Here is a 24,303-nt window from a genome sequence, read left to right on the forward strand (position 1 = left end):
TAATTCAGGAAGTTATATCCGGCAATATGCTTGAGTTTTTATCAACATCCGTTGTCAGCAAGGGCCCATTCGCAGCAAAAGCACAGCTGATTTGATTACTAGCTTGGACTGTAGTGCGATGCGTGGCGCAACCAAGGAAGAGATCAAGATTTGAGGCTGATGCAGGAGCTTATTTCTGTGGATTAAAAATTCTCTCTCAAGCTTGAGTGCACCGGGCTCAGTTGTGTAACCATTGCACACCTGGGACTATTTGTGTCAGTTGGAGGTCACCAGTATGTGTAGAGATTGAACAATCAAGTCAGGTGGATGGACTTAAGATGGTACTGTTTGTTGTGAGGGAATTCACACACACTGATCTTTTGGGGACCCCATTTGATCCTGCTGCTACGGCTGGAGTATCAGTGCTCAGTAGGTGGTAATCAAGCTTCCTCTGTTTGTTACAGAAGCCACTGCAAAGACATCAGCTATCCAGCATATTGGCCCTTCAGCTGAGCTATTCTAGCAACCAGCTGGTTACAGAAAGTGACAGGATGGAGCAGCAATGGTTTTGTATGATTTGCTTCTTTTCACATTCCTACTTGTAAAATGGTACCTCTAGACATTTTATATTTTTATTCCCAAAGAGCCTATAATGTTCTTGGCAATCTAAAAAAAAATCTCTTCTGCCTGTGGAATAGCTGATGCGCTCTGGTGATGTGGGAAGATTAATTCTGTTGGGTGTGGATGCTGGTAACATTCCATTCATTATCAGTTTATTAAGTGTGGTGTTACTCCTGAGGGCATTCTGCACCAAAAATTTAAAAATTCTGTGCACAATATTTTAAAATTCTGCAAATTTTATTTGTCAAATAAATGTGGAGGTTCCAGCATGGCATTGGGGAGCATAGGCCACTGGCTGCCCAGAGGTGGGAGATCACTGTGTAGCTTTCCCCTTAGGACATGGACTCAGCAGTGAGGCTGAACACAACCCTGACACAACACAAGGACAAGGCCTGCCCCAGAAACACCCCAGAGCCCTGCCCCTCCATGCCAGGTGTGCCAGGTGTGGGCAGGCAGGCTCAGCAAGACAGAATCCAAGTGTGGAGGGGTTTAGTGTGTGGGGGATCCCAGGTGTGGGTTGAGAGGGTTCTGTGTGGAGCAGTCTGGTGTGGGCAGCTCAATGGGGTATCTGAGAGCACGGGGGGGGGGGGGGGAATTAAGATGCACAGGGGCTTGTTGGGGGGGTTCTGGGTTCAATGGTAATGGGACTCTGCAGGGGGGTCCAGGTGAAGGTGGTTGGGTCTTGGTGGGGAAAGGATCCGGGTGTGGGTGTTTCATCAGAGTGGTCCAGGTGCTGGGGGAGTGGGGCTCATTGTGGGGGTTCTGAGTGCTGGGGGTGAGGCTCGGGGGTAGGGTCTGGGTATGAGGGGATCCCATGTACAGGGATCCCTCCCCCTGCAGCTGAGCAGCGATGGGTGCAGGAGTTTGCAGAGCTTCCTGCAGCTGAGGGAGAAATCTGGGGGTGGGTCTGACCCGGCCCTGGATGCCATTCAGGGGAAGAGGAAGTCCCATCCTCCCCAGCCCAGCTGAGACTAGCAGCTGAGCCCAGCAGAGGGTAGGAGGCACCAGTCCGGTCTTCCCCAGTCCCGCCCCATGCCCCATAGTGATTTACCTTACTGCTGGCTGCTCTGGGCAAGGTCACATGATTATTCTTATGGCTTCCCTTTGCTTCCCCATCAGGGAAATCTGTGGGGATACAAATTCTCCACCTGCGCAGTGGCGCAGAATTCTCCCAGGAGTATAGTGTATATTGCTCACACCAGGAGTGAAGCTTATTTCTCCTTGATTTATGCTGTAGGGTCTGGTGCTGTGTGGAGAGTCAAGAGCCATACCCCCATATCCAATCTGCTCCTGCCTCTCAGCCTCTGATGACCTTTATTTTCCAAAACAGTTTGTTCAGACAAGGATCTCACAGTCTATGAGTAGAGCAAGGAACAGTGTGCTAGAATTCACAGTGTTGCCTTCTCGCTACAATGTACATTATTGTACAACTCAACACCTTTATTATAGAACTTTCACATTCTCCTTCTTTTTGGGACCATGCTGTCTCTGGGGATCTTGCCAGAATCTGAAGAGAATTAAATGAATTTTGCTGTGTGGCTGTAAGCGTTTGTGATGGGAAAAGCTTCAAAGCTACATCTCTGGAATAAGCCAAGCAGTGTGTGGACTTCTTCAGAAGCAAACCCGCCCACACCTAGTTATAATCAGGGCAGCATATCTGAGAACACCTGAAAGCTATTTGGCTGAGGAAAGTTCCAGGACTGTGTGTCAGAATATCTGAAAGATCGAGCACACCATGTTTGTAAACTGGAACTTAATCAAATCCAGTAGCCACCCACTACCCCACACTCCAAAGCCCTAAATATAAGGCTTCACTCCTAATGAGCTTTTAAAAAATCCCAAAGCCTTCCCTCCCTCCATGGAACCCTTAAGAGCATTATGAGAGATAGTTGCATTTTTTGTTAATGAAAAATAAAGTTTTGTTGAAAATGAAATTTATCATGGAAAATAGTTTTTGAGATATTTTTGGAAAAAATTTGAGAACTTTGCCCCCTGAAATTTTTCTGCATTGTTGAAATATTTTGTTTTGAAACTGAGGAAAACTGCCCATCTTCTGTTAGTGTTTTACTTCCCTTCCTATCTTTTCCATTAGAAGTGTGTGTGTGTGTGTGTGTGTGTGTGTGTAGTATAAAAGGAGTTAAAAAATCAAACCAAAAAAAAAAAAAAAGGAAACAAACCAGATGTGATAGGAAGTAACACTTTCACTTTTAAAATGAACGCTTTTCTCATTTTTGTTGTAATTCTCTCGCTTTAAGTGAGGACGTAACAGTTTGACTTTCCTACTAGTGGAAAAATTTTAAAGTAAGAAGGAGCATGGATTTTTGCCCACTGTTTTACTTTTTTTATGCCCTTTCCCTGTTCCTTGTGGAAAAAAGAGACATTTTTAAAAAGAAAAGAAAGTGGGATATTTCTCACAAATGAAAAATTTCAAAACAAAACATGAAAATTTTAAACAAAATCAAAGTCTTTTGGGGGAAAAAAGAACCAGTTTTGACCATCTTTAATTACCGTTGTACCGAAAGTATACACTGCATATGCATATATTGGAGAGACAGCTCAGGAGCTTTCATCAGTACTGCTGGGTGGAGCTGATTGGAAAAATTCCAGTTCAATGGGTATTTTGGGTGTCAATTTGTCAAAATCAAAATATTTTGTGGAGATGCTTTGATTTTGATGAAGTATTTCCAGAAACCAGGCAGGTGGATGGGTGGAAACCTGCCCGGTTTCTTGCCATTCACCCACCCAGCTGCTTGGCAGCCTCCCTAGAGGGCTGCTGTCAAGCCCAGGCTTCCAGGGTACACAGAAGCCAACTATGTGGATTACCTCAGGGCTGAGGACACTGGGGCACTAGGGCCTGTGGCTTTGGTACAGCCTACTAGGTGGACTGCCTGTGAGGCAGGGACCTCAGGAAGGTTCCATGGTTCATGGCTCCAGGACAACCTATCAGGTGGACTGCGCTGCTTTGTTCTCTCTCATTTTCTCAGAGAACTATGAAATTTTTGATTTTGTTCCAAAATGGAACAAAGTCAAATTTCAAAATAGTGAACTTTGCTGTGAAAATTACTCTGCCTAGCAAAGCTGTAGGGCTCTCGAATCCTCCTGGATGTTGTACTCCAACTAGTGTGACGGGAGACGGTGGATCGCCAGAAAAGCTCAAGCCATAGGTACAATGGAGACAAGACTCATATTAGCAACAGTATTGCCATACAGATGGAATAGCAGGGAATCAACACAAAGAGGAATACTGATTTAATTTATACAAGTGAACACACAAGTCACAATTTGATGGTGATGTTGGCAGTAGGGAATAAGGAAAAGAAGATGAGGAAATGGAGGTAGAGAGTCTGGTCAAACAATTTGTCCAAGGTTACACAGTCAGTCTGTGATAGGATCAAGAATGGAACCCAGGTCTCCTGAATCTGTTGTAATCAACAGTCTGTAACTGCTTAATCCGGTCTACGGCTTAGGGATACCCCCTTGGGGTGACAGTAGGCACTATAGGTTGTGAGCTAAAGAGCCAGCCAAAACTACAAGGTTTGTCTGTATCTATCAGCCTGCATGAAGAATCATCTTTGCATTCAATAAAACAGCTTTGTCTCTTCTGTACTGCAAGTGAATGCTGCACTAGTTTTATGCTTTAACCACTATATTTTATCGCCCCAGAAGAATAAAGACATCTTCACAAAGAAAAAACAGACTAAAAAGGAAGTAAAAATTATTTGGCAGAAAATATAGAATATAACAAAATGGTGCCTTTTTTGCGAAACTGTGTTAAGAAACAGTCTTGTATTGCAGAAAAAGGGCCGGTATGTATTTAATCCTTTGCCCTAAAGTAGTAGGCAGCCTGAAATTTAAACATTTGTAGAATTCCTTTAGGTACCTTCAAAACAAGGCCATACACTGCAGGATGAGAAGGTCGAAAGCTGTTCAAAGGTGAAATAATAAAAGTAGAACCATTTAAAAACAGCACAATTTTGACAAGCTACAAAAAAGCAAAATAATGCAGCCAAATAAACTGATTCAAATGGAGAGACACTGAATCCTCTTAATCTTCTTATTTCATCAGGGGAAGAATGTTGGACAGGAGGAAACATTTTCTGTGTAGCACTACAGTAAGTGTTCCGCTCCGGGCAGCAGGCTGAATGGTGACCTACTCAAATTACTTAGACTAAAAACCATGACAAGAATTTCACACTTTGTCTAAGAAAACAGCTTTATCAAGCACATGATCTAAAATGTGCTGAGATTTCTTTTTACCGTCCTGTTTCACTTGGGCTTCTACAAGAAAAAATAAATAGCGGTTGTTGCCGCTAATGTAGATAGTGTGGGAGGAGGAGAACAGATGAGATTTATATGTTTTGCTGTACCACATGTTGCTTTTTGAAAATGTGAATAATTATTTATGCTCTTAATCGAAAAATCTTCTTGTTCCCACCTGTTTATACCATTTTTAAGAGAAATTATACAGGAAAACTATTCAAAGGCAGTTTTCTGGTATTGTCATCTTGGCAGATCTGGCTTTATGTTGGTCAGTTTCATAAAAGAAACAGTGATACAGTTTGCCCTCTTTGTCTAGGCCACAAGAAAATGCTTCCCTAATGAATATAAGTATTTATCTTACATTGTGATATTACAAATTGTAACAATGTTACGATTCTGTCTCTTTAAAAGGATGGAGTATACAGCGTTCCCACAGTCATGCATTACAGGTTCCACAAAGTCTCTCACACACACCAGATTTGCTCATTCCCCTGTGTGCAGAGGAAATAATGGTAAGTAATTAGTGTAGGCAGTGATATAAAACACAACACCACAACTGGCAAGGATGACACAGAACTCAGAATGGAACAGCAGCCGCAAGGAGGAGCCCATGGTAGAGATTGCCACACTTTAGCAATGAGGCAATGAGTTGGCAACATTATCTAGCAGAAGGGAAGGCTGAAAAGAGACATCAGAGAAACAGAGTACAGTGGATAGCTGGAAGGAATGTGCATGTCTCAGAGTACAGGGCCTAGTGCACTGAAACCCAGCAGGACCATGGGATAAGCAGGAGCAAAGTCAGCCACTTAGGGGACACATGACTACCAGTTCTACTTCTTTCAAGTTGGTATACACATGCTTCACACCATGCTTTATTTCCTCAACCTCAGAGGCACAGTGGGATTTCAATAACCATGAATAAAGCTATAGGCTTGTATAGAAATGTAATAAATATCTATAGTAATGACTGTAAAAATATATAAAGAATAGATAGAGAATTATAACATTACTATACCCTTTGTTGAACCACCCTGTAGAATTCTATAGGGATACAATTTAATTTAAGTTCTATAGGCCCAATAAAACTATAGAAAGGATATAATTTTATGTTCAATTCTATATGACTTTTCCATAATGGGTCATGTAACTGGATGTGCTCACTAGAACAGGGTGAAATTTTTTGGCCTAAACTTTTTTTTTTTTTTGGTCAAAAAATGCAGATTCAGTGACATCTAAATGTTTTGCAAATTTGTATTGGTTTCACCAAATCTGTAGAAGAATAAACTAAAAGTGTGTCCAGTTAGGGAGAAAGGGAAAGGGACATGAGTAATTTGCGTGATAAGCAATTTAGAGAGAAATTTTGCCAAAAAAAAAAAAATCAAGGGTATGTGTCCAAGATCAAGCCTGCTCTACATCAGTTGTCTCTGGGTCAGATCTTGTGTTCTTTATACAGCTAAAATTCCCATTGAAAAAGAGTTGCAGAATGTGGATACCAGCTTTTAAAGCGAAGACCACAGTTCTTCACTTACAATTCCCACGTGGTATTCTCTGCTCTTCACATGGCCATATTATGACCCATGATACCCCCATGCACAAAGGAGTGAGTTATATTGGCATTGGTTGACTGATCTGCCCTAACTGATTATGTTTTTAATTGAAAATCATTTTGATTATCACAAACAAACAGTACTCTACACAAAAAGTCATACACCAAAAGAGAAATATATGAAGGACTAATGGTGCTCACCAATACGTTGCTAAGCATGATTTAGCAGTTTGTGAAGATGAGGCGAATGCATGTTATGTCTTAATCACAGTTAGCTGATATCACACTGGACACAGTTTGATCTGGTCTTCACTGACTGCTAAACCACCTTCATCATCCTGTCAGTAAACATGACTGCTGACAACTATGGTCAAATGTCCCAGTGTAGACTGGGCCAAATAGCAAATGAGGTGAGATGGAAAACAGAACCCAGAAGGAAAGAAGTAAGCTGTTGGGCAAAGGAAAGACTTTTGAGACAGTGTTAGTCATAGGCAAGTAGACCTAAATTTCTTTGCTATTATGTAAAAATAGTAAATGAAACCAATTTCCCACTTTCAGAATCTCATTTGATATTTATTTTAAGTAACTCTGGCCAGGCGTACATGCTTCAGAAACCAAAGGAAAATATTTTAGAAAATTTGACCGGCTTGTACATCAGGTGCATTCCCCCAATTGTTTACTAACGTTTGAGAATGTAAGTGAAAATACAGGATTCTCTTCACACTTTTATTTTGAAAATATGCTTCTAGAAGATTGTGTGCTTTAAACATAGGCATGATCCAGCAGTTGTCTACTGTGAAAATGTATTCCATAACACACTGAGCTGCTGTGGAGAAATCAGGGATATTATTTTATGTTCTCTGACAAAGCAAGCAAGGAAACTGAAATATTGGCTTAAATTGCTTTTTCAAGAAATTAATTACTTATTCCAGGACTGATGTTTGTATTACTTATTCCTGTGGATAACAGGGAAGTCCTCTTATGGATTGGTAACTGGTTAAAAGATAGCAAACAAAGGGTAGGAATAAATGATCAGTTTTCAGAATGGAGAGACGTAAATAGTGGTCCCCTAGGGGTCTGTATTGGGCCCAGTCCTATTCAATATATTCATAAATGATCTGGAAAAAGGGGTAAACAGTGAGGTGGCAAAATTTGCAAATGATACAAAACTACTCAAGATAGTTAAGTCCCAGTCAGACTGCAAAGAGCTACAAAGGGATCTCTCAAAACTGTGTGACTGGGCAACAAAATGGCCCATGAAATTCAGTGTTGATAAATGGCAAGTAATGCACATTGGAAAACATAATCCCAACTATACATATAAAACAATGGGGTCTAAATTAGCAGTTACCACTCAAGAAAGAGAACTTGGAATCATTGTGGATTGGTCTCTGAAAACATCCACTCAATGTGCAGCAGCAGTCAAAAAAGCGAACAGAATGTTGGGAATCATTAAGAAAGGGATAGAGAAAAAGAGAGAAAATATCATATTGCCTCTATATAAATCAATGGTATGCCCACATCTTGAATACTGCGTCCAGATGTAGTTGCCCCATCTCAAAAAAGATATATTGGAATTGGGAAAGCTTCAGAAAAGGGCAATAAAAATTATTAGGGGTATGGAGCGGTTCTCATATGAGGAGAGATTAATAAGACTGGGACTTTTCAGCTTGGAAAAGAGATGACCAAGGGGGGATATGATAGAGGTTTATAAAATCATGACTGATGTGGAGAAAATAAATAAGAAAGTGTTATTTACTCCTTCTCAAAACACAAGAACTAGGTTTCACCACAGTCAGACTGTGGAACTCTTTGCCAGATGATGTTGTGAAGGTCAAGACTATAACAGGATTCAAAAAAGAACTAGATAAATTCATGGAGGATAGGTCCATCAATGGCTATTAGCCAGGATGGGCAGGGATGGTGTCCCTAGCCTCTGTTTGCCAGAAGCTGGGAATGGGCAACAGGGCATGGATCATTTGATAATTACCTGTTCTGTTCATTCCCTCTGGAGCACCTGGCCACTGGCCACTGTTGGAAGACAGGATACTGGGCTAGACGGACCCTTAATCTGACCCAGTATGGCCATTCTTATGTTCTTATATTTGTTGTTGTACACAACAGTCATTTCCCTATTGTATGTATGAATTTACTTGAGCTCTAACTGTGGGTTGAATTTCGTGGACAGTAACACATTACAAAAACAAACACTCATTGTTATTACTTAAACGTCACAGTTTGGTAGTACATGGACAAAAAGTACACACATTTAGTACATATTAGCTCACTTTGAACACTGTTGAGTATGTAAGACTTGTGTGGAAAAAGTCTCCATAGAAATTAAATGAATAAATACATTTATAATGTCTAATCCAGCTCTAGTTACACTTTTTAATTTCGAATAAGGGACTGTGAAACATCTCTATTGATGATTCAAGTAGCCACAGCTGAACACTTTGATTCTGTATTCCAAAATTATCTTACTAAGAACAAATCTATGTAGGTGGGTACTGAAATACCCAATCTTCCTGAGTATTCAGCTGTGGGTAAGAGATAACTGCTCATAATGTAATATCCCAAATAGAAGGAGTGACTTGTGTCTTGGAATGCTTCCCTGAAAGAGATTTGAGGAATCTAAACTGTGTTTTATCCTTTGTATAGAGTTAAAGGATTTTAAATGTTCATGTGTTGCACTCAACTAAATTTCTGGAGCAAGAGTGTAAAAAGAAAGAGTGAAAAATGTCTGTGAATATTCTTTCTAATTTGTAATAAATTTGCTTTGACTGTATTTGCTTTCCATAATATTCTAGCCAATGAGTTTGATAGGACTCTGCAGAAACAGCTCATTTTAGGAAATTTTTGCAGAATATTTGTGGAAAGTGGATTTTGAATTTGTAATCAATTCATAGCCAAAATAACAATTCTCAGAGGAAACATCATTATTGGAGTTATGCTAATACAATAAGGAAATAAACTGTCTCCAGTTAAAATAATTTGAATTTCTAAAATCAAATAACGCAATTAACTGATTATGGATGAGGTACAGAACTAGATCCACCTAACAGGGCTATACATTCTGTTCATAGTTATATTATAGGGAGATAACAGTTACCCCCTATATTTAGGTAGCCTAATGTGTTTCATTACAGAGGATTCTCACAGCCTTTTCATGAGTAGCGCTAATATTTCCATGCTTTGCAGCAGGTCTTTGGAACTTGGCAAAGGGAAGGTTGAGCTAGAAATGTGCCTTTTTATTGTTCCTTGAAGTTATGTATAGGTTTTGCTGAAACTTTGGAAAATCCCCATTTATCTTCTTTTGTTTGTGTTCTTCAGGAACATTTTTGGTATCATGCCAAATGAACACACAAATGTTCCAAAGTACCAGGATCATGCTGCCACTAAAGCAGCAGCAGCAACACTGGGAATTCCGGGGACCTGGTGGAGCTGTAATGTGTTTGTGGAGGGAGAAAGAACTGGACTGGGATCCCTGCAAACACCCCCAGAGCCACCATGTGACTCCCAACAGTCCCTTTTTTGTGGGGTGCAATGGGTCAGAAGCTCCCATCAGAGGACAAAGAGTCAAGCCGGGCTACCCTGACCACTCTCCAGATCTGGCCTAAACAGCCCCATCCCCCTGAAATAACAGCCTTCTCTTTATGCCAGCTGACTTAGAAATCTGTGCTGTGGGTGCTCCAAAACCAAGATGTGGTGTTATCACTTATCTCAAATAGCTCCTCGGGAGTACAGGATGTTGACAGAAGGCATTACATCAGGAAGTGGTTTCAGTTTTCCCTGTCACATGGTACCTAGAACATTATACTCTGAATGTAGGGTTCTTCTGGCCCTCTTGATTGCAGGTGATGTGGTTTTGCAGCAGAAGAAGAGAGGCAAGGGGTTGAAAGGGCAGAGAAGAAAGCAAAGAGAAATTTCTGCTTAAACAAATTAATTGACAAGCAACTAATGAATACAGAAGAATAAAGAGATTAGAACAAAGGGGGAAGTTTTATTAGTTTACGTTGCTTCAATCAGTGTCCTTTTGAATATCATTTGGCTAATTAATTGCAGATTATTATGAAAATGATTGATAACACATTTTGTTTTCTATTCTATGATAGGAAGGTAGTACTGGTGATACTAGACCAGCCATCTGGTCCTTCTAGTTCAATATTCTGTCTCTGACAGTGGCCATTACCAGATGCTTCAGGAAGAGGTATCAAATGCTCATGTCTCCTGTGATAGATATACTGAAGTCAGATTTTGTATTATAAATATACTGTGTGCAAATAGATATTATATTTTATATTTGTGTTTGTGTATATAATATATAACATAGGAGTTGCCAGACCAGCTCAGACCCAGGGTTATCTAGTCCAGTATCCTGGCTCTGACAGTGACCAATGCCAGAATCTTCAGAGGAAGGTGCAGAAAACCCCACAGTGGGCAATTATTAAATTACATGGCCCATAGAGGAAGCTTCTTACTAGCCCTCAAGCAGTTAGTGGTTTATAGCCCCTATACATTTTAATCTTGTCTAAGGTACAGACACAAACAAAATGAGAATTAAAATGTTGGGCTCTGGTTTCATTATCTAATATAAATCAGTGTTGTCTTATTTCACCAAGTTGGCAAAAAATTACCTAAAACAAGAGATTACACATGAACATTTGCTTTCATTAGTAGGGAAGATGTGCTGAGTTCTTTTGAATGATATAACCTAGTGTGTAATGTTCTGAGAAACACTGCAAAATGGGACTGGTGGTATGTTAGTTATCAGTGAAAAATGTCTGGAAGTTCACACGCAAGCAAAGAATTAAAAACAGAGCCATGCTGTTTTGTAGGTCAATAATGAAAATAATAATAAACCTCTCTTCAGTGTTACAACTTTTTCAGTTGCATAAGATGTTGTCATTAGCTTTTTTTCTTTTCTTTTTTTTTTAAACCAGGGAATATCCTGGTGCTGTCCCTTTTCTAAATGTCACGATACTTTGCACTTATGCATTTATCTTTAATCTCTAAATCTCAGTAGTAAGTAACCATTATTATCCCTGTGGAACCCTTTCCCAGGTATCATTAGCAGTAGTAAGGGCCAGGTTCAATGAAGTGGAGGGCTCCTTTAAAAATAAAATGATTGGCTTGTGCCTCCACCTAAAACCTTATCTGCTTCCATGTTTTAGGAACTTAAAATGTAAAACCCCAGTCACCTTTATAAGGTGTTTCTTCCCCATTCACAAGGTCTTAGAGTCTCTAGGGATATAAAATCACTTTTTTGGGGGGAAAACAAGATAAGCATCTATACACATGTCAAAATTATATTAGCAAAACCCTAACTAACAGCGTCTGAAGGGTACTGAGTCTGAAGTCTCCATTATTAATTACTTGGCTTGTTGAGGCCCAGAACTGTTATTCACTAACCAAGTCCCCAGCCACCTGAACCCATAGGTGCTGGAATTAGGAGTGCGGGGGGAGGGAGGTGCTGCAGCACCCCCTGACTTGAAGTGGTGTCCGTCATATATAGGGTTTACATTTTAGTTCAATGGCTCTCAGCATCCCCACTATAAAAGTGTTCCAGCTTCCCCGCCTAAACCTCACTTATGAATCCAGTTAGCTTCAGTGATCACCAAGAGGTGGTTTCCCCTGGCTATCTGCTGCTCTTCAGTGAAAACCCATCCTAAAAAGTCCCTCTCAGGCCTGTTACTGAGAGGTTGGGTTCTGAAAAGTCAGTTCCTCCTGACCTGCTACCACAGGTCCTAGTTCAGTGAAGTCAGGTCTCCACCACCCATTATCGCCAAGTTTTGGTTCAGTGAAGTCAACAGCTACAGTCCCACACAATTAATTAGTTAACAGCTACAGTCCCACACAATTAATTCTATAAAGGAGCCAGAATCTCAGGGCAGGAAACCAAAGCTAAGCAAGAGCCCTGAACAGAGGCACTAATAGTTTCTTGTACCTTTTGTTGAATTTGGTTTCACTACACAATCAGAGTCCATTACTTGTTAGCAGAAGGTGACCCACATTCTTCAGGCTATGCCTTGCACAATTTCCCCCATTCCTATAATAACATTTACGTGCACCATTTACTATTATTTCCAAAAATGACACACAATCTTCAACAGTACAACATCAAACCTGTGCAGAACTGCACTAGGGCAAAATTTTTATATGTAAGTTAAGCCTGTCAGAGCTAGCTTTTCCTCTTTCGGTCTAGAACAGTGGTGGGCCACCTGTACCCCATGGGCCGCATGTGCCCCATCAGGGTAATCTGATTGCGGGCAGTGAGACATTTTGCTGCCATTCATCGTCCGCAGGCGTGGCCATGCTTTGCCGTTCCCTGCCAATGGGAGCTACAAGAAGCGGCGGCCAGCATCCCTTCAGCCCACTGCTTCCTGCAGTTCCCACTGGCCAGGAACGGCGAACCGTGGCCACTGGGAGCTGTGGGCGGCCATGCCTGCGGACAGTCAATGTCAGCAAAATGTCTCTCTGTCAGATTACCCTGATGGGCTGCATGCAGCCTGTGGGCCACAGGTTGCCCACCACTGCTCGAACGGCATCAGAATGTTCTTGTTTCATGTAAGACTTCTAGCTCTGGGGCTTACACCTATTCTACAGGTAAGGAAATAGGCAATTATGCAGTAGATGTTCCTCTTCCTATCCCATTACCAAAAGCTTTGACCCTTTCAACTGTACATATGGTTTAGGTCCTGGTCCTGCAAACACTTAAACATGTGCTTAACTTTACACATGTGAGCAGTAAAGTTAAGCACATGTTTTTGTGCTTGCAGGATAAAAGCCTTAATCCCCACCTCAGAATTTGCGACTGGTACTGCATTCCAATCCAAAGGGGGATGTAATAGTGTAACTTGAAATCCCACTAGTCTATCTAATCCCACCGCTGACCTACCTGCTGCTGCTTTTTGAAATGTGTATGGAAGACACACAGCACCTTGCCACATTCCCCTCTTACTAAAACAGATTTTAAGGTTTGAATTTGTGTGTTCTAACTGATTGAAGTTTTATTTTTTTTTGTTTAACTTTTATTGGTAAATAAGGGTCAGCCATCTGGCAGTAATGGGTCTGGCTGCCATTGATTCCATCTGCTAAAATATGATATAAAAATATTCCGCTGTTGCACGACATTGGAAAGCTATGACATCTGGGATTACACCAAATATAGGAGTCTGAAAGTGGAAAACTGACGGAATGATTTTCTGTCTGCGGAACAGGAGAAGTGCCTTTGGAGGATGAGGCTAAAGACAGTCTGATGGCTAGGAGTGTTCCTGAGGCAGTATTTCAATAAGCTGTAACACCTGTCTGCAGGTAATGTGTTCTACAGAGTATTATCATGCAGATTTCAATCCCTCCCCCCCCAGTCACCCACACAAGCAATTATGCAGGTTTATATTTAAAGACAGGCTTATCCTGGAATCTAAACGGGAACAACTGATTCAAAACTGGGTCTATTCAAATTGACAAACACTAAATACAAATATAGAATTACTATTAACTGCCTTCTTGTTTTATTTTAAAAAATGACTATCTGGCGGGGGCATGTTCTGCTCCTCTTCCTTTCCAGACAAACAAGCTATTTGGAGACCTTCTTCAGGTAATGCACCCAGTGATTTCTTTACAAAGTTTGTTTCCACCACCTTCACAGATTGTGCAGCGGCTCAAAGGCTCTAAGAGTCCTGAGCCCAGCAGGGCCCTACTAGCCTACAGCTCTTTTGTTTTTTCTTTCCCCCCTTTGTACTTCCTTGCTGTGCCTTTGTACCTTCAGAGTTAATGAGGTAATTAGGCTAGGGAGAGTTAAAAGCTAGCTTCAGTCTATCAGGTTGACACAGTTCCCATATTCAGGTGTGCACAGGGCAACTAAGGGCAGGTCTATGCTATCACTTATGTCAAGCTAACTTGCATTGCTCAGGGGCGTGAAAAAGACCCCTCCCCAAGTTACAGTGCCCTAAGCGCTGTCCATACCGGTGCTATGTTGGCGGGAGATGCTCTCCCGCGGATGTAGCTTCCACCTCTTGCGGAGGTGGAGTAATTATGCTGATGGGAGGGCACTCTCCTGTGGACATAGATTGTCTTCACCAGACATGCTACAGCTTCGCTGATGTAGCGCATCTAGTCTACACCTGCCCCGATTGAAGTTACAGTGTGCTGGATTAGCTCCTGTTGCCCAGCACTCTTTCACATACTAATAGAACAAAAGTACAAGTAGAAGTGCAGGTAATCCCATGTTTATTGCATAATTTTACCAGCTCCCCCTCTTTTTCCATCCAGGTCCCTCCTGCACAAATCCAGGTTTTCTCACCCTCCGCCCCCCCCCCCCAACTCACTCTCCTGCTGGTAATAGTCATCCAAAGTGACCACTCTCTTTACAATGTGTATGATAATCAAGGTGGGCCATTTCCAGCACAAATCCAGGTTTTCTCACCCCCCCCCCCAACACACACACAAATTCACTCTCCTGCTGGTAATAGCTCATCCAAACTGACCACTCTCCTTACAATGTGTATGATAATCAAGGTGGGCCATTTCCAGCATAAATCCAAGTTTAACCAGAACATCTGGGGGGGGGGGGGTGGCGTAGGAAAAAACAAGGGGAAATAGGCTACCTTGCATAATGACTTAGCCACTCCCAGTCTCTATTTAAGCCTAAATTAATAGTATCCAATTTGCAAATGAATTCCAATTCAGCAGTTTCTCGCTGGAGTCTGGATTTGAATTTTTTTTGTTGTAAGATAGCGACCTTCATGTCTGTAATTGCGTGACCAAAGAGATTGAAGTGTTCTCCGACTGGTTTATGAATGTTATAATTCTTGACATCTGATTTGTGTCCATTTATTCTTTTATGTAGAGGCTGTCCAGTTTGACCAATGTACAGAGGGGCATTGCTGGCACATGATGGCATATATCACATTGGTGGATGTGCAGGTGAACGAGCCTCTGATAGTGTGGCTGATGTTATTAGGCCCTGTGATGGTACTTTGTCACACATTCTACAAAAATATTCGATGGATAGTCCTTTTAGTTTTGGGTTCTGCTTACATTCACCCTTTGCTGCACTAATGTGAAGCAATAAAGCATTTATCAGTCGGATAATTACATACAGGAATGATTTTTAAAAAAAAATCATTCCTGAATAATTGGTTTAATGACTAATAGTAACAGACTACTCCAGTGGTCAAGAAGCTATTAAGTTCATATAGAATGTCTGTCAATATTGACATTGCTCGTTTGGAACCAACGTCAGGGGAAAGATTTGAATGTGTTTATGCAGAGGGCAGATGAAGCAGCTGTTGCTCTTTTCACATTTCTGTTAGATATAACTTTTTTTTCCCTTTGCTTGTATTTCATTGCCTTGTATAATGATGATCGGATTCCATGAGTAGTCGACTCTATCATAAATGTATTAAATATGATTTAATGAAAACTGTTTTAAGATTGTATAATAACCTCAGAAGGTTCCAGGTTAAAATGGAGAGACGTTGACTGAAAATGTATTTTCATGAGTTTAATGCCACAACTCACTACTATAATTTTTAAATGATCAAAACTGAACTCTATTATACATACACATTTAAGGGTAGGGGCTCCTAGAGAATATTTTTCTGTTAGGATTTTTCGTCCTTAGGCCCTGATCCATCAAGATTTGTAGGCATTTCAATAAGACTGCTTGCATGCTTAGAGTTAGATGCTCACATAAATACTTTACTGAATCAGGGCCCTACTTACAGTGGTATTATGTAGTGAGTTGATGAAAAGTTTTAAAGGAAGCCAGTCATTTGTTTTCACAGGTTTTCTGACCATGTGTGCCACTGCCCTTCACTTATGCTGTAGATTCCTTTTCATTTGTGTATTTATCTCTTTTGGTTTCCCCTTCTAACTTAGTGTGACCTCTATTCCCAGTGTCAGCATTGGCCTAGGACTTTGAATTCTTCCTTGCACTGAAGAATCAATATGCTGTGTCAGAATCTAAAAGCATTAACCGGGTTCCAAATATTATGATGCTGTCCCACAGTTATGGGCGAGGCTGATAGTCGGAATTTTGTGTGCACACACTGATTGATTTACCTCTTCATTTTCCACAGTATGCCTATAATCCCACAAAGCAGATCTATTGTGAATCAAAGTAAAATCACAAAGGCCTTAGTCAGCAAGACATTTAAGCCTGAGCTTAAAGCAAGCAAATGCATCTTGCTTAAGCGACTTGCTTAAGTCCTTTTTCTGAGTAGGGGCTTGAAAGAGCAAGAACAGTTATACAGAGAAAATCAACATTGTGTTAATCAAATGTCTGATGATCAGCAAAAACTTTTACCACCAACAAATTATCTGCATGGCAAATCAATTATGGTGTATTCCAGGGATCGGTAACCTTTGGCCCGCAGTCCACCACGGTAAGCCCCCTGGCGGGCCGGGTCAGTTTGTTTGCCTGCTGCATCCGCAGGTTCGGGTGATTGCAGCTCCCACTGGCTGCAGTTCGCCGCTCCAGGCCAATGAGGGCTGCGGGAAGTGGCGTGGGCTGAGGGATGTGCTGGCTGCCACTTCCTGCAGTCCCCATTGGCCTGGAGTGGTGAACTGCGGCCAGTGGGAGCTGCGATCGGCTGAACCTGTGAATGCTGCAGGTAAACAAACCAGCCCGGCCCCCCAGGGGGCTTACCCTGGCAGGTCCGTGGGACAAAGGTTGCCGATCCCTGGTGTATTCACTCATGCCTACAGTTCTGCTCTTTCTTACTCCCACTGTGCCAATCCTTGGCTTACAGCATGCTGTTCCACTCTATTGAAGAAGAGCCATTAGAGGTAGACCTGCTTTTTCTTTTTAATCACCCAGCGCTGCTAAGTGTCAAATAGTTATTTCATCACAAGTGGCCAAATCTCACCAAATATTCCATCATCTTGTTCACTCATGCTAGTCTGCCAACAGGTTAACCCATGTTTAATTTACTTTGTGCTGGCAGTATACGTTTATGGAGAGCATTTGCTTTTTGTAATTTGTCTCAATTTGCTCAAGTGGTTGAGAATGGTCCAGATGGGAAAATTAGGACAGTGACAGTTTATTAGGGAATGTTTATATTGTTGTACTAGGAAGCAGCAGCTATTTGTTAACACATGTAGAATGCATTTTGCTTGTCTTTTTGGGATCAGAAAATTGAGTACAGTCTTTACCTTGGACACCTACATTTCTCTCTGAAGGTTAAGCTGATGCAGCAGTTACTTCTCTTTTAAATATTTATGGGTGAGTCATGTGAAATGCCTGCCAAAGGTAGCAGAGAGAAAATAATGGCTAGTATTAAACATTTGACCTTGAAAGCAGCCCTGATTGAAAATAATTACCACAAGTTTTAAAACCTTTATTTCCTGTTCTGGTGGCAACATCCTTTTGGGGCTCTAATAAATTGCCCAATCATCATATCATCAGATTAACTTGACTCAACTGTTTATTTCACATTAAGCCTCAGCATTACTGATGCACTATGTAAAAGGATATTAATTATCTATCATTTTTTTTATCCAGATTTCTTTGGTGGTATAAATTCTTGTTGAGTTTGCCCTTGATGTTCCACTGAAGCCAGATGAAAACTTACCATGTGAAAGGCTGAAAATTATCTCTGAATTTTCTGCTGACCTCTAAGATGTATTGGTATTGAGCAGGTGTGACTGAATTCTCTTAGACCCCTTTCTTATATCTATCTGTGTTGTCAATTTAGTTTATATTAACATCTGGGAACTGGATATGGGGACATTATTGGTCTTGTTAATTATAATTAGCTGTCAGTCTCCTCAATGAGAGGTATTTTAGTCATTAGGTATATAACACTGGTTCATGAATATACCTTCATATAATGAATACTTTAAAAATACGTTATCAAATATTTGCTTTTAAGTATGACAAAGATTTTCTCCCATCCTCAGCTTTTATTTACTTGTGGTTTGTGTTTCACCAAAGACTTTGCCTCAAGGATACCAGGTATAGCTTTGTAAGGTCAGTTGATTAATGTAGTCTTGTAGAATATCATTGGCTGTTGGGGGCAAGCAGTTCTATAAAAGGAAATTTTGCTTACATAGAAAAGAAAATTGCAGCTGTGGAATGTCAAGAGATTATTATCACAATAAACAGCAAATAAACAGGATTATTATAGAAGTGCATTTGCAACACTAAAATTGAAGTGGTATCAGCATTTTGTTTTCAGACCGTAATATGTCCATAAAATGTGATTTGAGCTAGACCATGATATCTTTTGAAAATTCAGTAATATACATTTTTAAAATATCTTTTTAACATTCGGTTGTTTTTTCTGAGGGACTAAAAGGATCGTCTAGATTTTTATGGGTGTGCTCTTTTGTGAAAAAATTAGTTTTAAAAATATTTTGCAGTGCAGTTCATAAAAGGTCCAATCCTGCCAGCCAAAACTCCTTTTGAATGGGAATTTGTTTCACCTTGGGGAGTTTGTCTGGCTAAAGATTTTATGTCCTTTTTTCCCTCCTTTATTTTTGTTTGAGCTCAAATTGAAGAACCGGCTGCTGTGGAACTGTACTAAAGTTTTAAATACCTTCGTTAATATAGTTCTTATAGGGCTCCATCCTGTTCCCATTGAAATCCACTTGACTTCAGAGGGAGCAGAATTTGAACCCCACATTAATCAAATTGGTTGTTATAACATGATTAAATGCTGAAAGATTAATAAAGACACTTGATTGCTTAGTATAACAGGAATTCATTCTCTTGACATGTCTTGTACTTACTAACTGACACTACATCACTCATAAAAACAGAAACATATTTTATTTATTTAGATTTATATACACACTAAAAAAGGGCACATAGTCACTCTAGTTGCCCTTTTGACATAACTCCAAAAGACAACTAAATTAATATCCATAAATAAATAAGGTGTAGGAGTGTAATTCAGTAGAATCTATCACAAGGTAACCAAAAGCCCCAACTCCCTCTTACATCCTTTGTTCCACTGCATCCTGCCCACTTCCCAGTTGCTGACAAAAATCTTGGTTTCAGTTGGTAAGTGAGGTGAGAAGCTCATACAGACAATGTCTCTCTTTCTGTGTCCTCACTAGGCCTCTACCCACTATTTCCTGCATCCCCACTGGCCTTTAGGAAACAGATGGAAAGCATGTTGAAATAGCTCTATGCAGTGGACTCAGTCTTATGATGTGCAGCTATCACACCTCTGGTGTCAATGATGTAAGACGGATATTGCATCCCACAATTGACAGGAAAAGGAGAAACTAAATCCTATTCATCTTTAAATGTGTTTCATTTGTGACATCAGCACAGGGTATTTCCTGTGGATTATGGCTGAAGACACCAGCTGCTGAGTGCCATTAGCTCCTTCAAATCTTTTGGATCAGATGTGATTTCTTCTTGTTTTGCTTTTGAAGAATGGAATTAATTAATCTCTAATTTAACTGACAGAAAAGAGTTTATAAAACTTATAAGGAAAAATACAACCATCATAGGATTTGGACTTAATGCTATTGAAAAATGAAGGAGGCACTTTATTCACTAGACCAGTGGTTCTCAAAGCCGGTCCGCCACTTGTTCAGGGAAAGTCCCTGGCACGCCAGACCAGTTTGTTTACCTGCCGCGTCTGCAGGTTCGCCCGATCGCTGCTCCCACTGGCCGCGGTTCACCACTCCAGGCCAATGGGGGCTGCAGGAAGGGCGGCCGGCAGGTCCCTTGGCCTGCGCTGCTTCCTGCAGCCCCCATTGGCTGGGCACAGCGAACCACGGCCAGTGGGAGCCGCGACTGGCCGAAGCTGCAGACGCGCAGGTAAACAAACTGGTCCGGCCTGCCAGGGACTTTCCCTGAACAAGCGGCGTACCGGCTTTGAGAACCACTGCACTAGACTGCATGGTATTTTGTGATAATCAGGCACATTTTATGGGTATGAAATTCTCTTCCTCTCCGTGGCTGGGGGACCCTGATATTGTTCTTTGGAAACAATGGCAGCATAATGAGTGTTTCAAGGAAAAATAATTAATAAAAGTATATATCAGGCCCAATTTAGCACCAGAATGCATTAACTTCTGCAATGCCTGATGAAGTGAAGCCCAGGGGAGGGTAGTGGTGCACAGAGTTGCCTGCCTTCCCATATGGGTGAATCTTCTGTGGGACGCAGCTGCTCCTGGTGGGGCAGGATATAGCAATTTGCACACACCCTTCCTATCAGTGAGGGTGAATGAAGTCAAAGGCCTATTCACTGTCAGAAAACATAAGGTCTAATTCTGCCATCTTTGCTTTCCTTGGGTAGTAGTTTACAATGTGTGTGGTCCCATTGATTTTAGTGGAAATTGAACTTTATCATCTTACCTAAGACTAGGCATGATAGTCAGTGGTCAGAACGTATCAGTTGCCTAACAACTAAGACAAAAAAAACATGTTTTTTTCCCCGCATTTTAGTGGCATATTTATCCATCAATAAGGTACCTCTTAATGTCTTTAAATATATGATTTTACAGCAATTAGAGATGGTATAGGCAAGAAAACAAAAGGAAAAGCAAAATTTAAATGCTTGATATTGTTGGGACAACACTTCAGATTTCACATCATGTTTGCTCTTATATAGGCAATAGAATTAGTGGGCTTTTTCTAAATGGGCTTCTGTGTTTATTTATGAATTATTATAATTGTTGTTGTAAACAATAAATAGTTACCAATATAGCTACAGAGTTACGTACATCAGATTATATCTTATGAAATTGCATAATTACTAGAGCTTGTTTTCCTGTGGAAAATTTTGAATTTTGACTAAAAAATGGAAAACCCAAAACTTCTGTCTGAAACCTAAACATTTAGATTAGGAAATGCTACCTCTCCAGCAGCCATCTCAAATCACATTCTTTAATATATGATGTTTTTATCATAAATCTTATTTGCTGTTTTCCATGTTCCCTGAAATTTGGAGGCATTTAATATAAATAAAGAGGCTATTATTACATTATTTACCCTTTCCATCTCAAGACCAGTCTTTACTACTGTTTAAATTCAGGAATGTTGCTAAATATATTTTAAATCAAGTTATATCACTGCTCTCTGGTCACTCGATTTCTGATCTCAAAGTGACTATCCTTCAACAAAAAAACTTCAAAAACAGTCTCCAACGAGAGACTGCTGAATTGGAATTAATTTGCAAATTGGATACAATTAACTTAGGCTTGAATAGAGACTGGGAATGGTTGATTCATTATAAAAAGTAACCTATTTCCCCTTGCTTATTCCTCCCCCCCCCCACACTGTTCCTCAGACGTTCTTGTTAAACCCTGGATTTGTGCTGGAAATGGCCCACCTTGATTATCATACACATTGTAAGGAGAGTGATCACTTTAGATAAGCTATTACCAACAGGAGAGTGGGGTGGTGGCGGGGTGGAGGTGAGAAAACCTGGATTTGTGCTGGAAATGGCCCACCTTGATTATAATACACACTGTAAGGAGAGTGATCACTTTAGATAAGCTATTACCAACAGGAGAGTGGGTTTTTGGGGGGGAGAGGGGTGAAACCTGGATTTGTGCTGGAAATGGCCCATCTTGATTATCATACACATTGTAAGAAGAGTAATCACTTTAGATAAGCTATTACCAGCAGGAGAGTGGGGTGGGGGGAGAGAACCATTTTTTCATGGTCTGTGTGTATAAAAACATCTGTATTTTCCACAGTATGCATCTGACGAAGTGAGCTGTAGCTCACGAAAGCTTATGCTCAAATAAATTGGTTAGTCTCTAAAGTGCCACAAGTACTCCTTTTCTTTTTGCGAATACAGACTAACATGGCTGTTACTCTGAAATTTGCATAACTATAGTTCACCATTAACCTCTTTATTGATGTGGGAAGCTACCTGGTAGGGCTTTTTGCTTGGAAGTAGTTAGTTTATAATCACATTTCTGACTATGGCTCAGATATTCTGGAAATGGTTGAAATGTCGATGAACACTATTTTGCAGTCTGGTTCTGCAGAAACAGCTTGTCTGCATGTAATTTAATCATTCTTTTATATTTCCTGTTCTTTTGGTCATAATGGAGAATGTGCTGTTTTAATTCCCACATCTTTTCATTGCTGAACTATTAAAGTTAGAGAAAGAGTTGGTGCAACCCGTTTAATTTAATCAAAACACAGAAGAACAAGTACTGTCTTAGACAGTAAGTCATCGTTTTCCATTCTGTGATGATGTGAAATGTGCAGAAATCAGTTTTCTATTTTGTTCTGTGTATAACTAGCACTACCATGATGACCTTTGATGCCCAATTTCAGGATTTTTATAATATTATTGCTTCAAGGAAAAATTGCCCCTCTAAATCCTCCCAAATCATTTTTTTTTCACCTAATCCAGTGCACCACTTTTTTTCTCTGTTCATCAGTCATTTACTGAATTAGATGATCTATTTTGGTGCTTTATTAGAAAAAGAATCACTGTTATTCGGATGATCATCGTACCCTTCACTGGCCTTGACCATCATCCTAATAACTTTGGCCCTGGCAATTCTTTAATTTCTTTTTCATCGCTGTAACAGGATTTTTGGAGTTTCATTACTGACTCTTGATGACAGGGTGATGAGGATTTAGTTTCCCATTTGATCATAGATCCACATCATTATTAAAGTGTAGTAGACATCTTGGATCCTAACCATTATGACCCAGTGAATATTTCACTCATATAGGGCCTGTGATAGGGTAAAATATCCAGGACAGGGTTAAGGTCTACCTGTCTGTCACATGACCCAGCAGATGATTTAAGGGAAGAGGGCATGCTCTTTCCTGGAGCTGAGTGAGACAGTGGAAAAGCTTCTGGGGCCTGCAGCTTGCAAATTGCTTTGTTTTTGTGTTACTCATGAGTTTTTGTGTTTGAACAATAAACAGGGCCTGAAAGGGACATGGGCATGGCACTAGCTCTTTTCTGTGTTGGTGATGTAGCCCATCAGTATACAGGGCCCATTGCTATCTCATTTAAAGATGTAACCACTTGTGCCTCATCTTTAAAATAAACTTTCAGCTGGTTTTCTTCTATCACTTTTCTTCTTTCATTGTCAATTATTAAGTTTGCCTAACAGTTCCCATTGTAAAACCCTGTTTTCAGTTGCTTATAACTTTGCCAGTCTTTAACTGTTTGGGCTGAAATTTTCCATGTCTGCCTCAGACTGAAGATTTTTGGAAAATTTCAGCCAAAATGATATAGCTGTTTCCAAGAACAAGGGTAGTTGAAAATGTTATTTTGCCCATGTTAAAGAATTCTGGTAACCTTATTTCTAATTTGGTCCCATCAAAGATATAACCTCTCCCACCTTGTCAGTCTCATATCCTGGGACAAACACAGCAACAACACTGCAAATATCTGTTGGAGTAATTTATAAACAAACAGAAAACAACAATACCCCCAAACCCCTTTAATCATGTGATTACATTATCAGCCTTTCCATAAGAAATGCCTCGGGACATCCAGCTGAAACCTGTCTTTCACTTATTAATTTGCTGACATATTAATCTATACTTATTATTTCTTCATATGACTCAATGATCTCCCATTTATCTGCAGCAGAACCAAGCAGGGGGATTGGGATCAGATGCAAACCCACTCCACCCTAATGGCAGAAGTAGGCTCCATTACTCCTAATATAGTCCTCTATGGGGCATAGGGCAATGGTGGATATCTTGGCCCTGCTCCTCCCCAGTCCACTAATGCTTCATTCATCCCTTCTTCCCCTTGCATGCTGCTCTGCAGGAGGCCCCTGGAGGAGTTTAGCTCTTTTCTATGTAGGAGATATGTATCCCTTCCCCACAACCATTCTCCACTAACCACAGCAAGGAGGGAAGTTTCTGTAAGTGCTAGGTAGAGGCTAGCGAATGTAGAATTCAGCTACTGAGTTAAGAGTGAGAAAATACCCAGTGAGTA

At 40.6% G+C, this 24,303-nt stretch overlaps 1 long non-coding RNA gene across 1 annotated transcript in view; it reads left to right on the forward strand.

The window, feature by feature from the left end:
- Positions 1 to 458: 458 nt before the first annotated feature.
- The window catches only part of LOC125638678 (uncharacterized), a 31,766-nt gene continuing 7,921 nt past the window's right edge, over positions 459 to 24,303 (forward strand). The window contains exons 1-3 of the long non-coding RNA XR_007357276.2: positions 459 to 549; positions 4,667 to 4,712; positions 10,522 to 10,616. This is a non-coding gene — a long non-coding RNA (uncharacterized LOC125638678). The remainder of the gene's footprint in view (positions 550 to 4,666; positions 4,713 to 10,521; positions 10,617 to 24,303) is intronic.

This window comes from Caretta caretta, chromosome 1 (assembly GCF_965140235.1).
Source record: "Caretta caretta isolate rCarCar2 chromosome 1, rCarCar1.hap1, whole genome shotgun sequence".
NCBI lineage: Eukaryota > Metazoa > Chordata > Testudines > Cheloniidae > Caretta > Caretta caretta.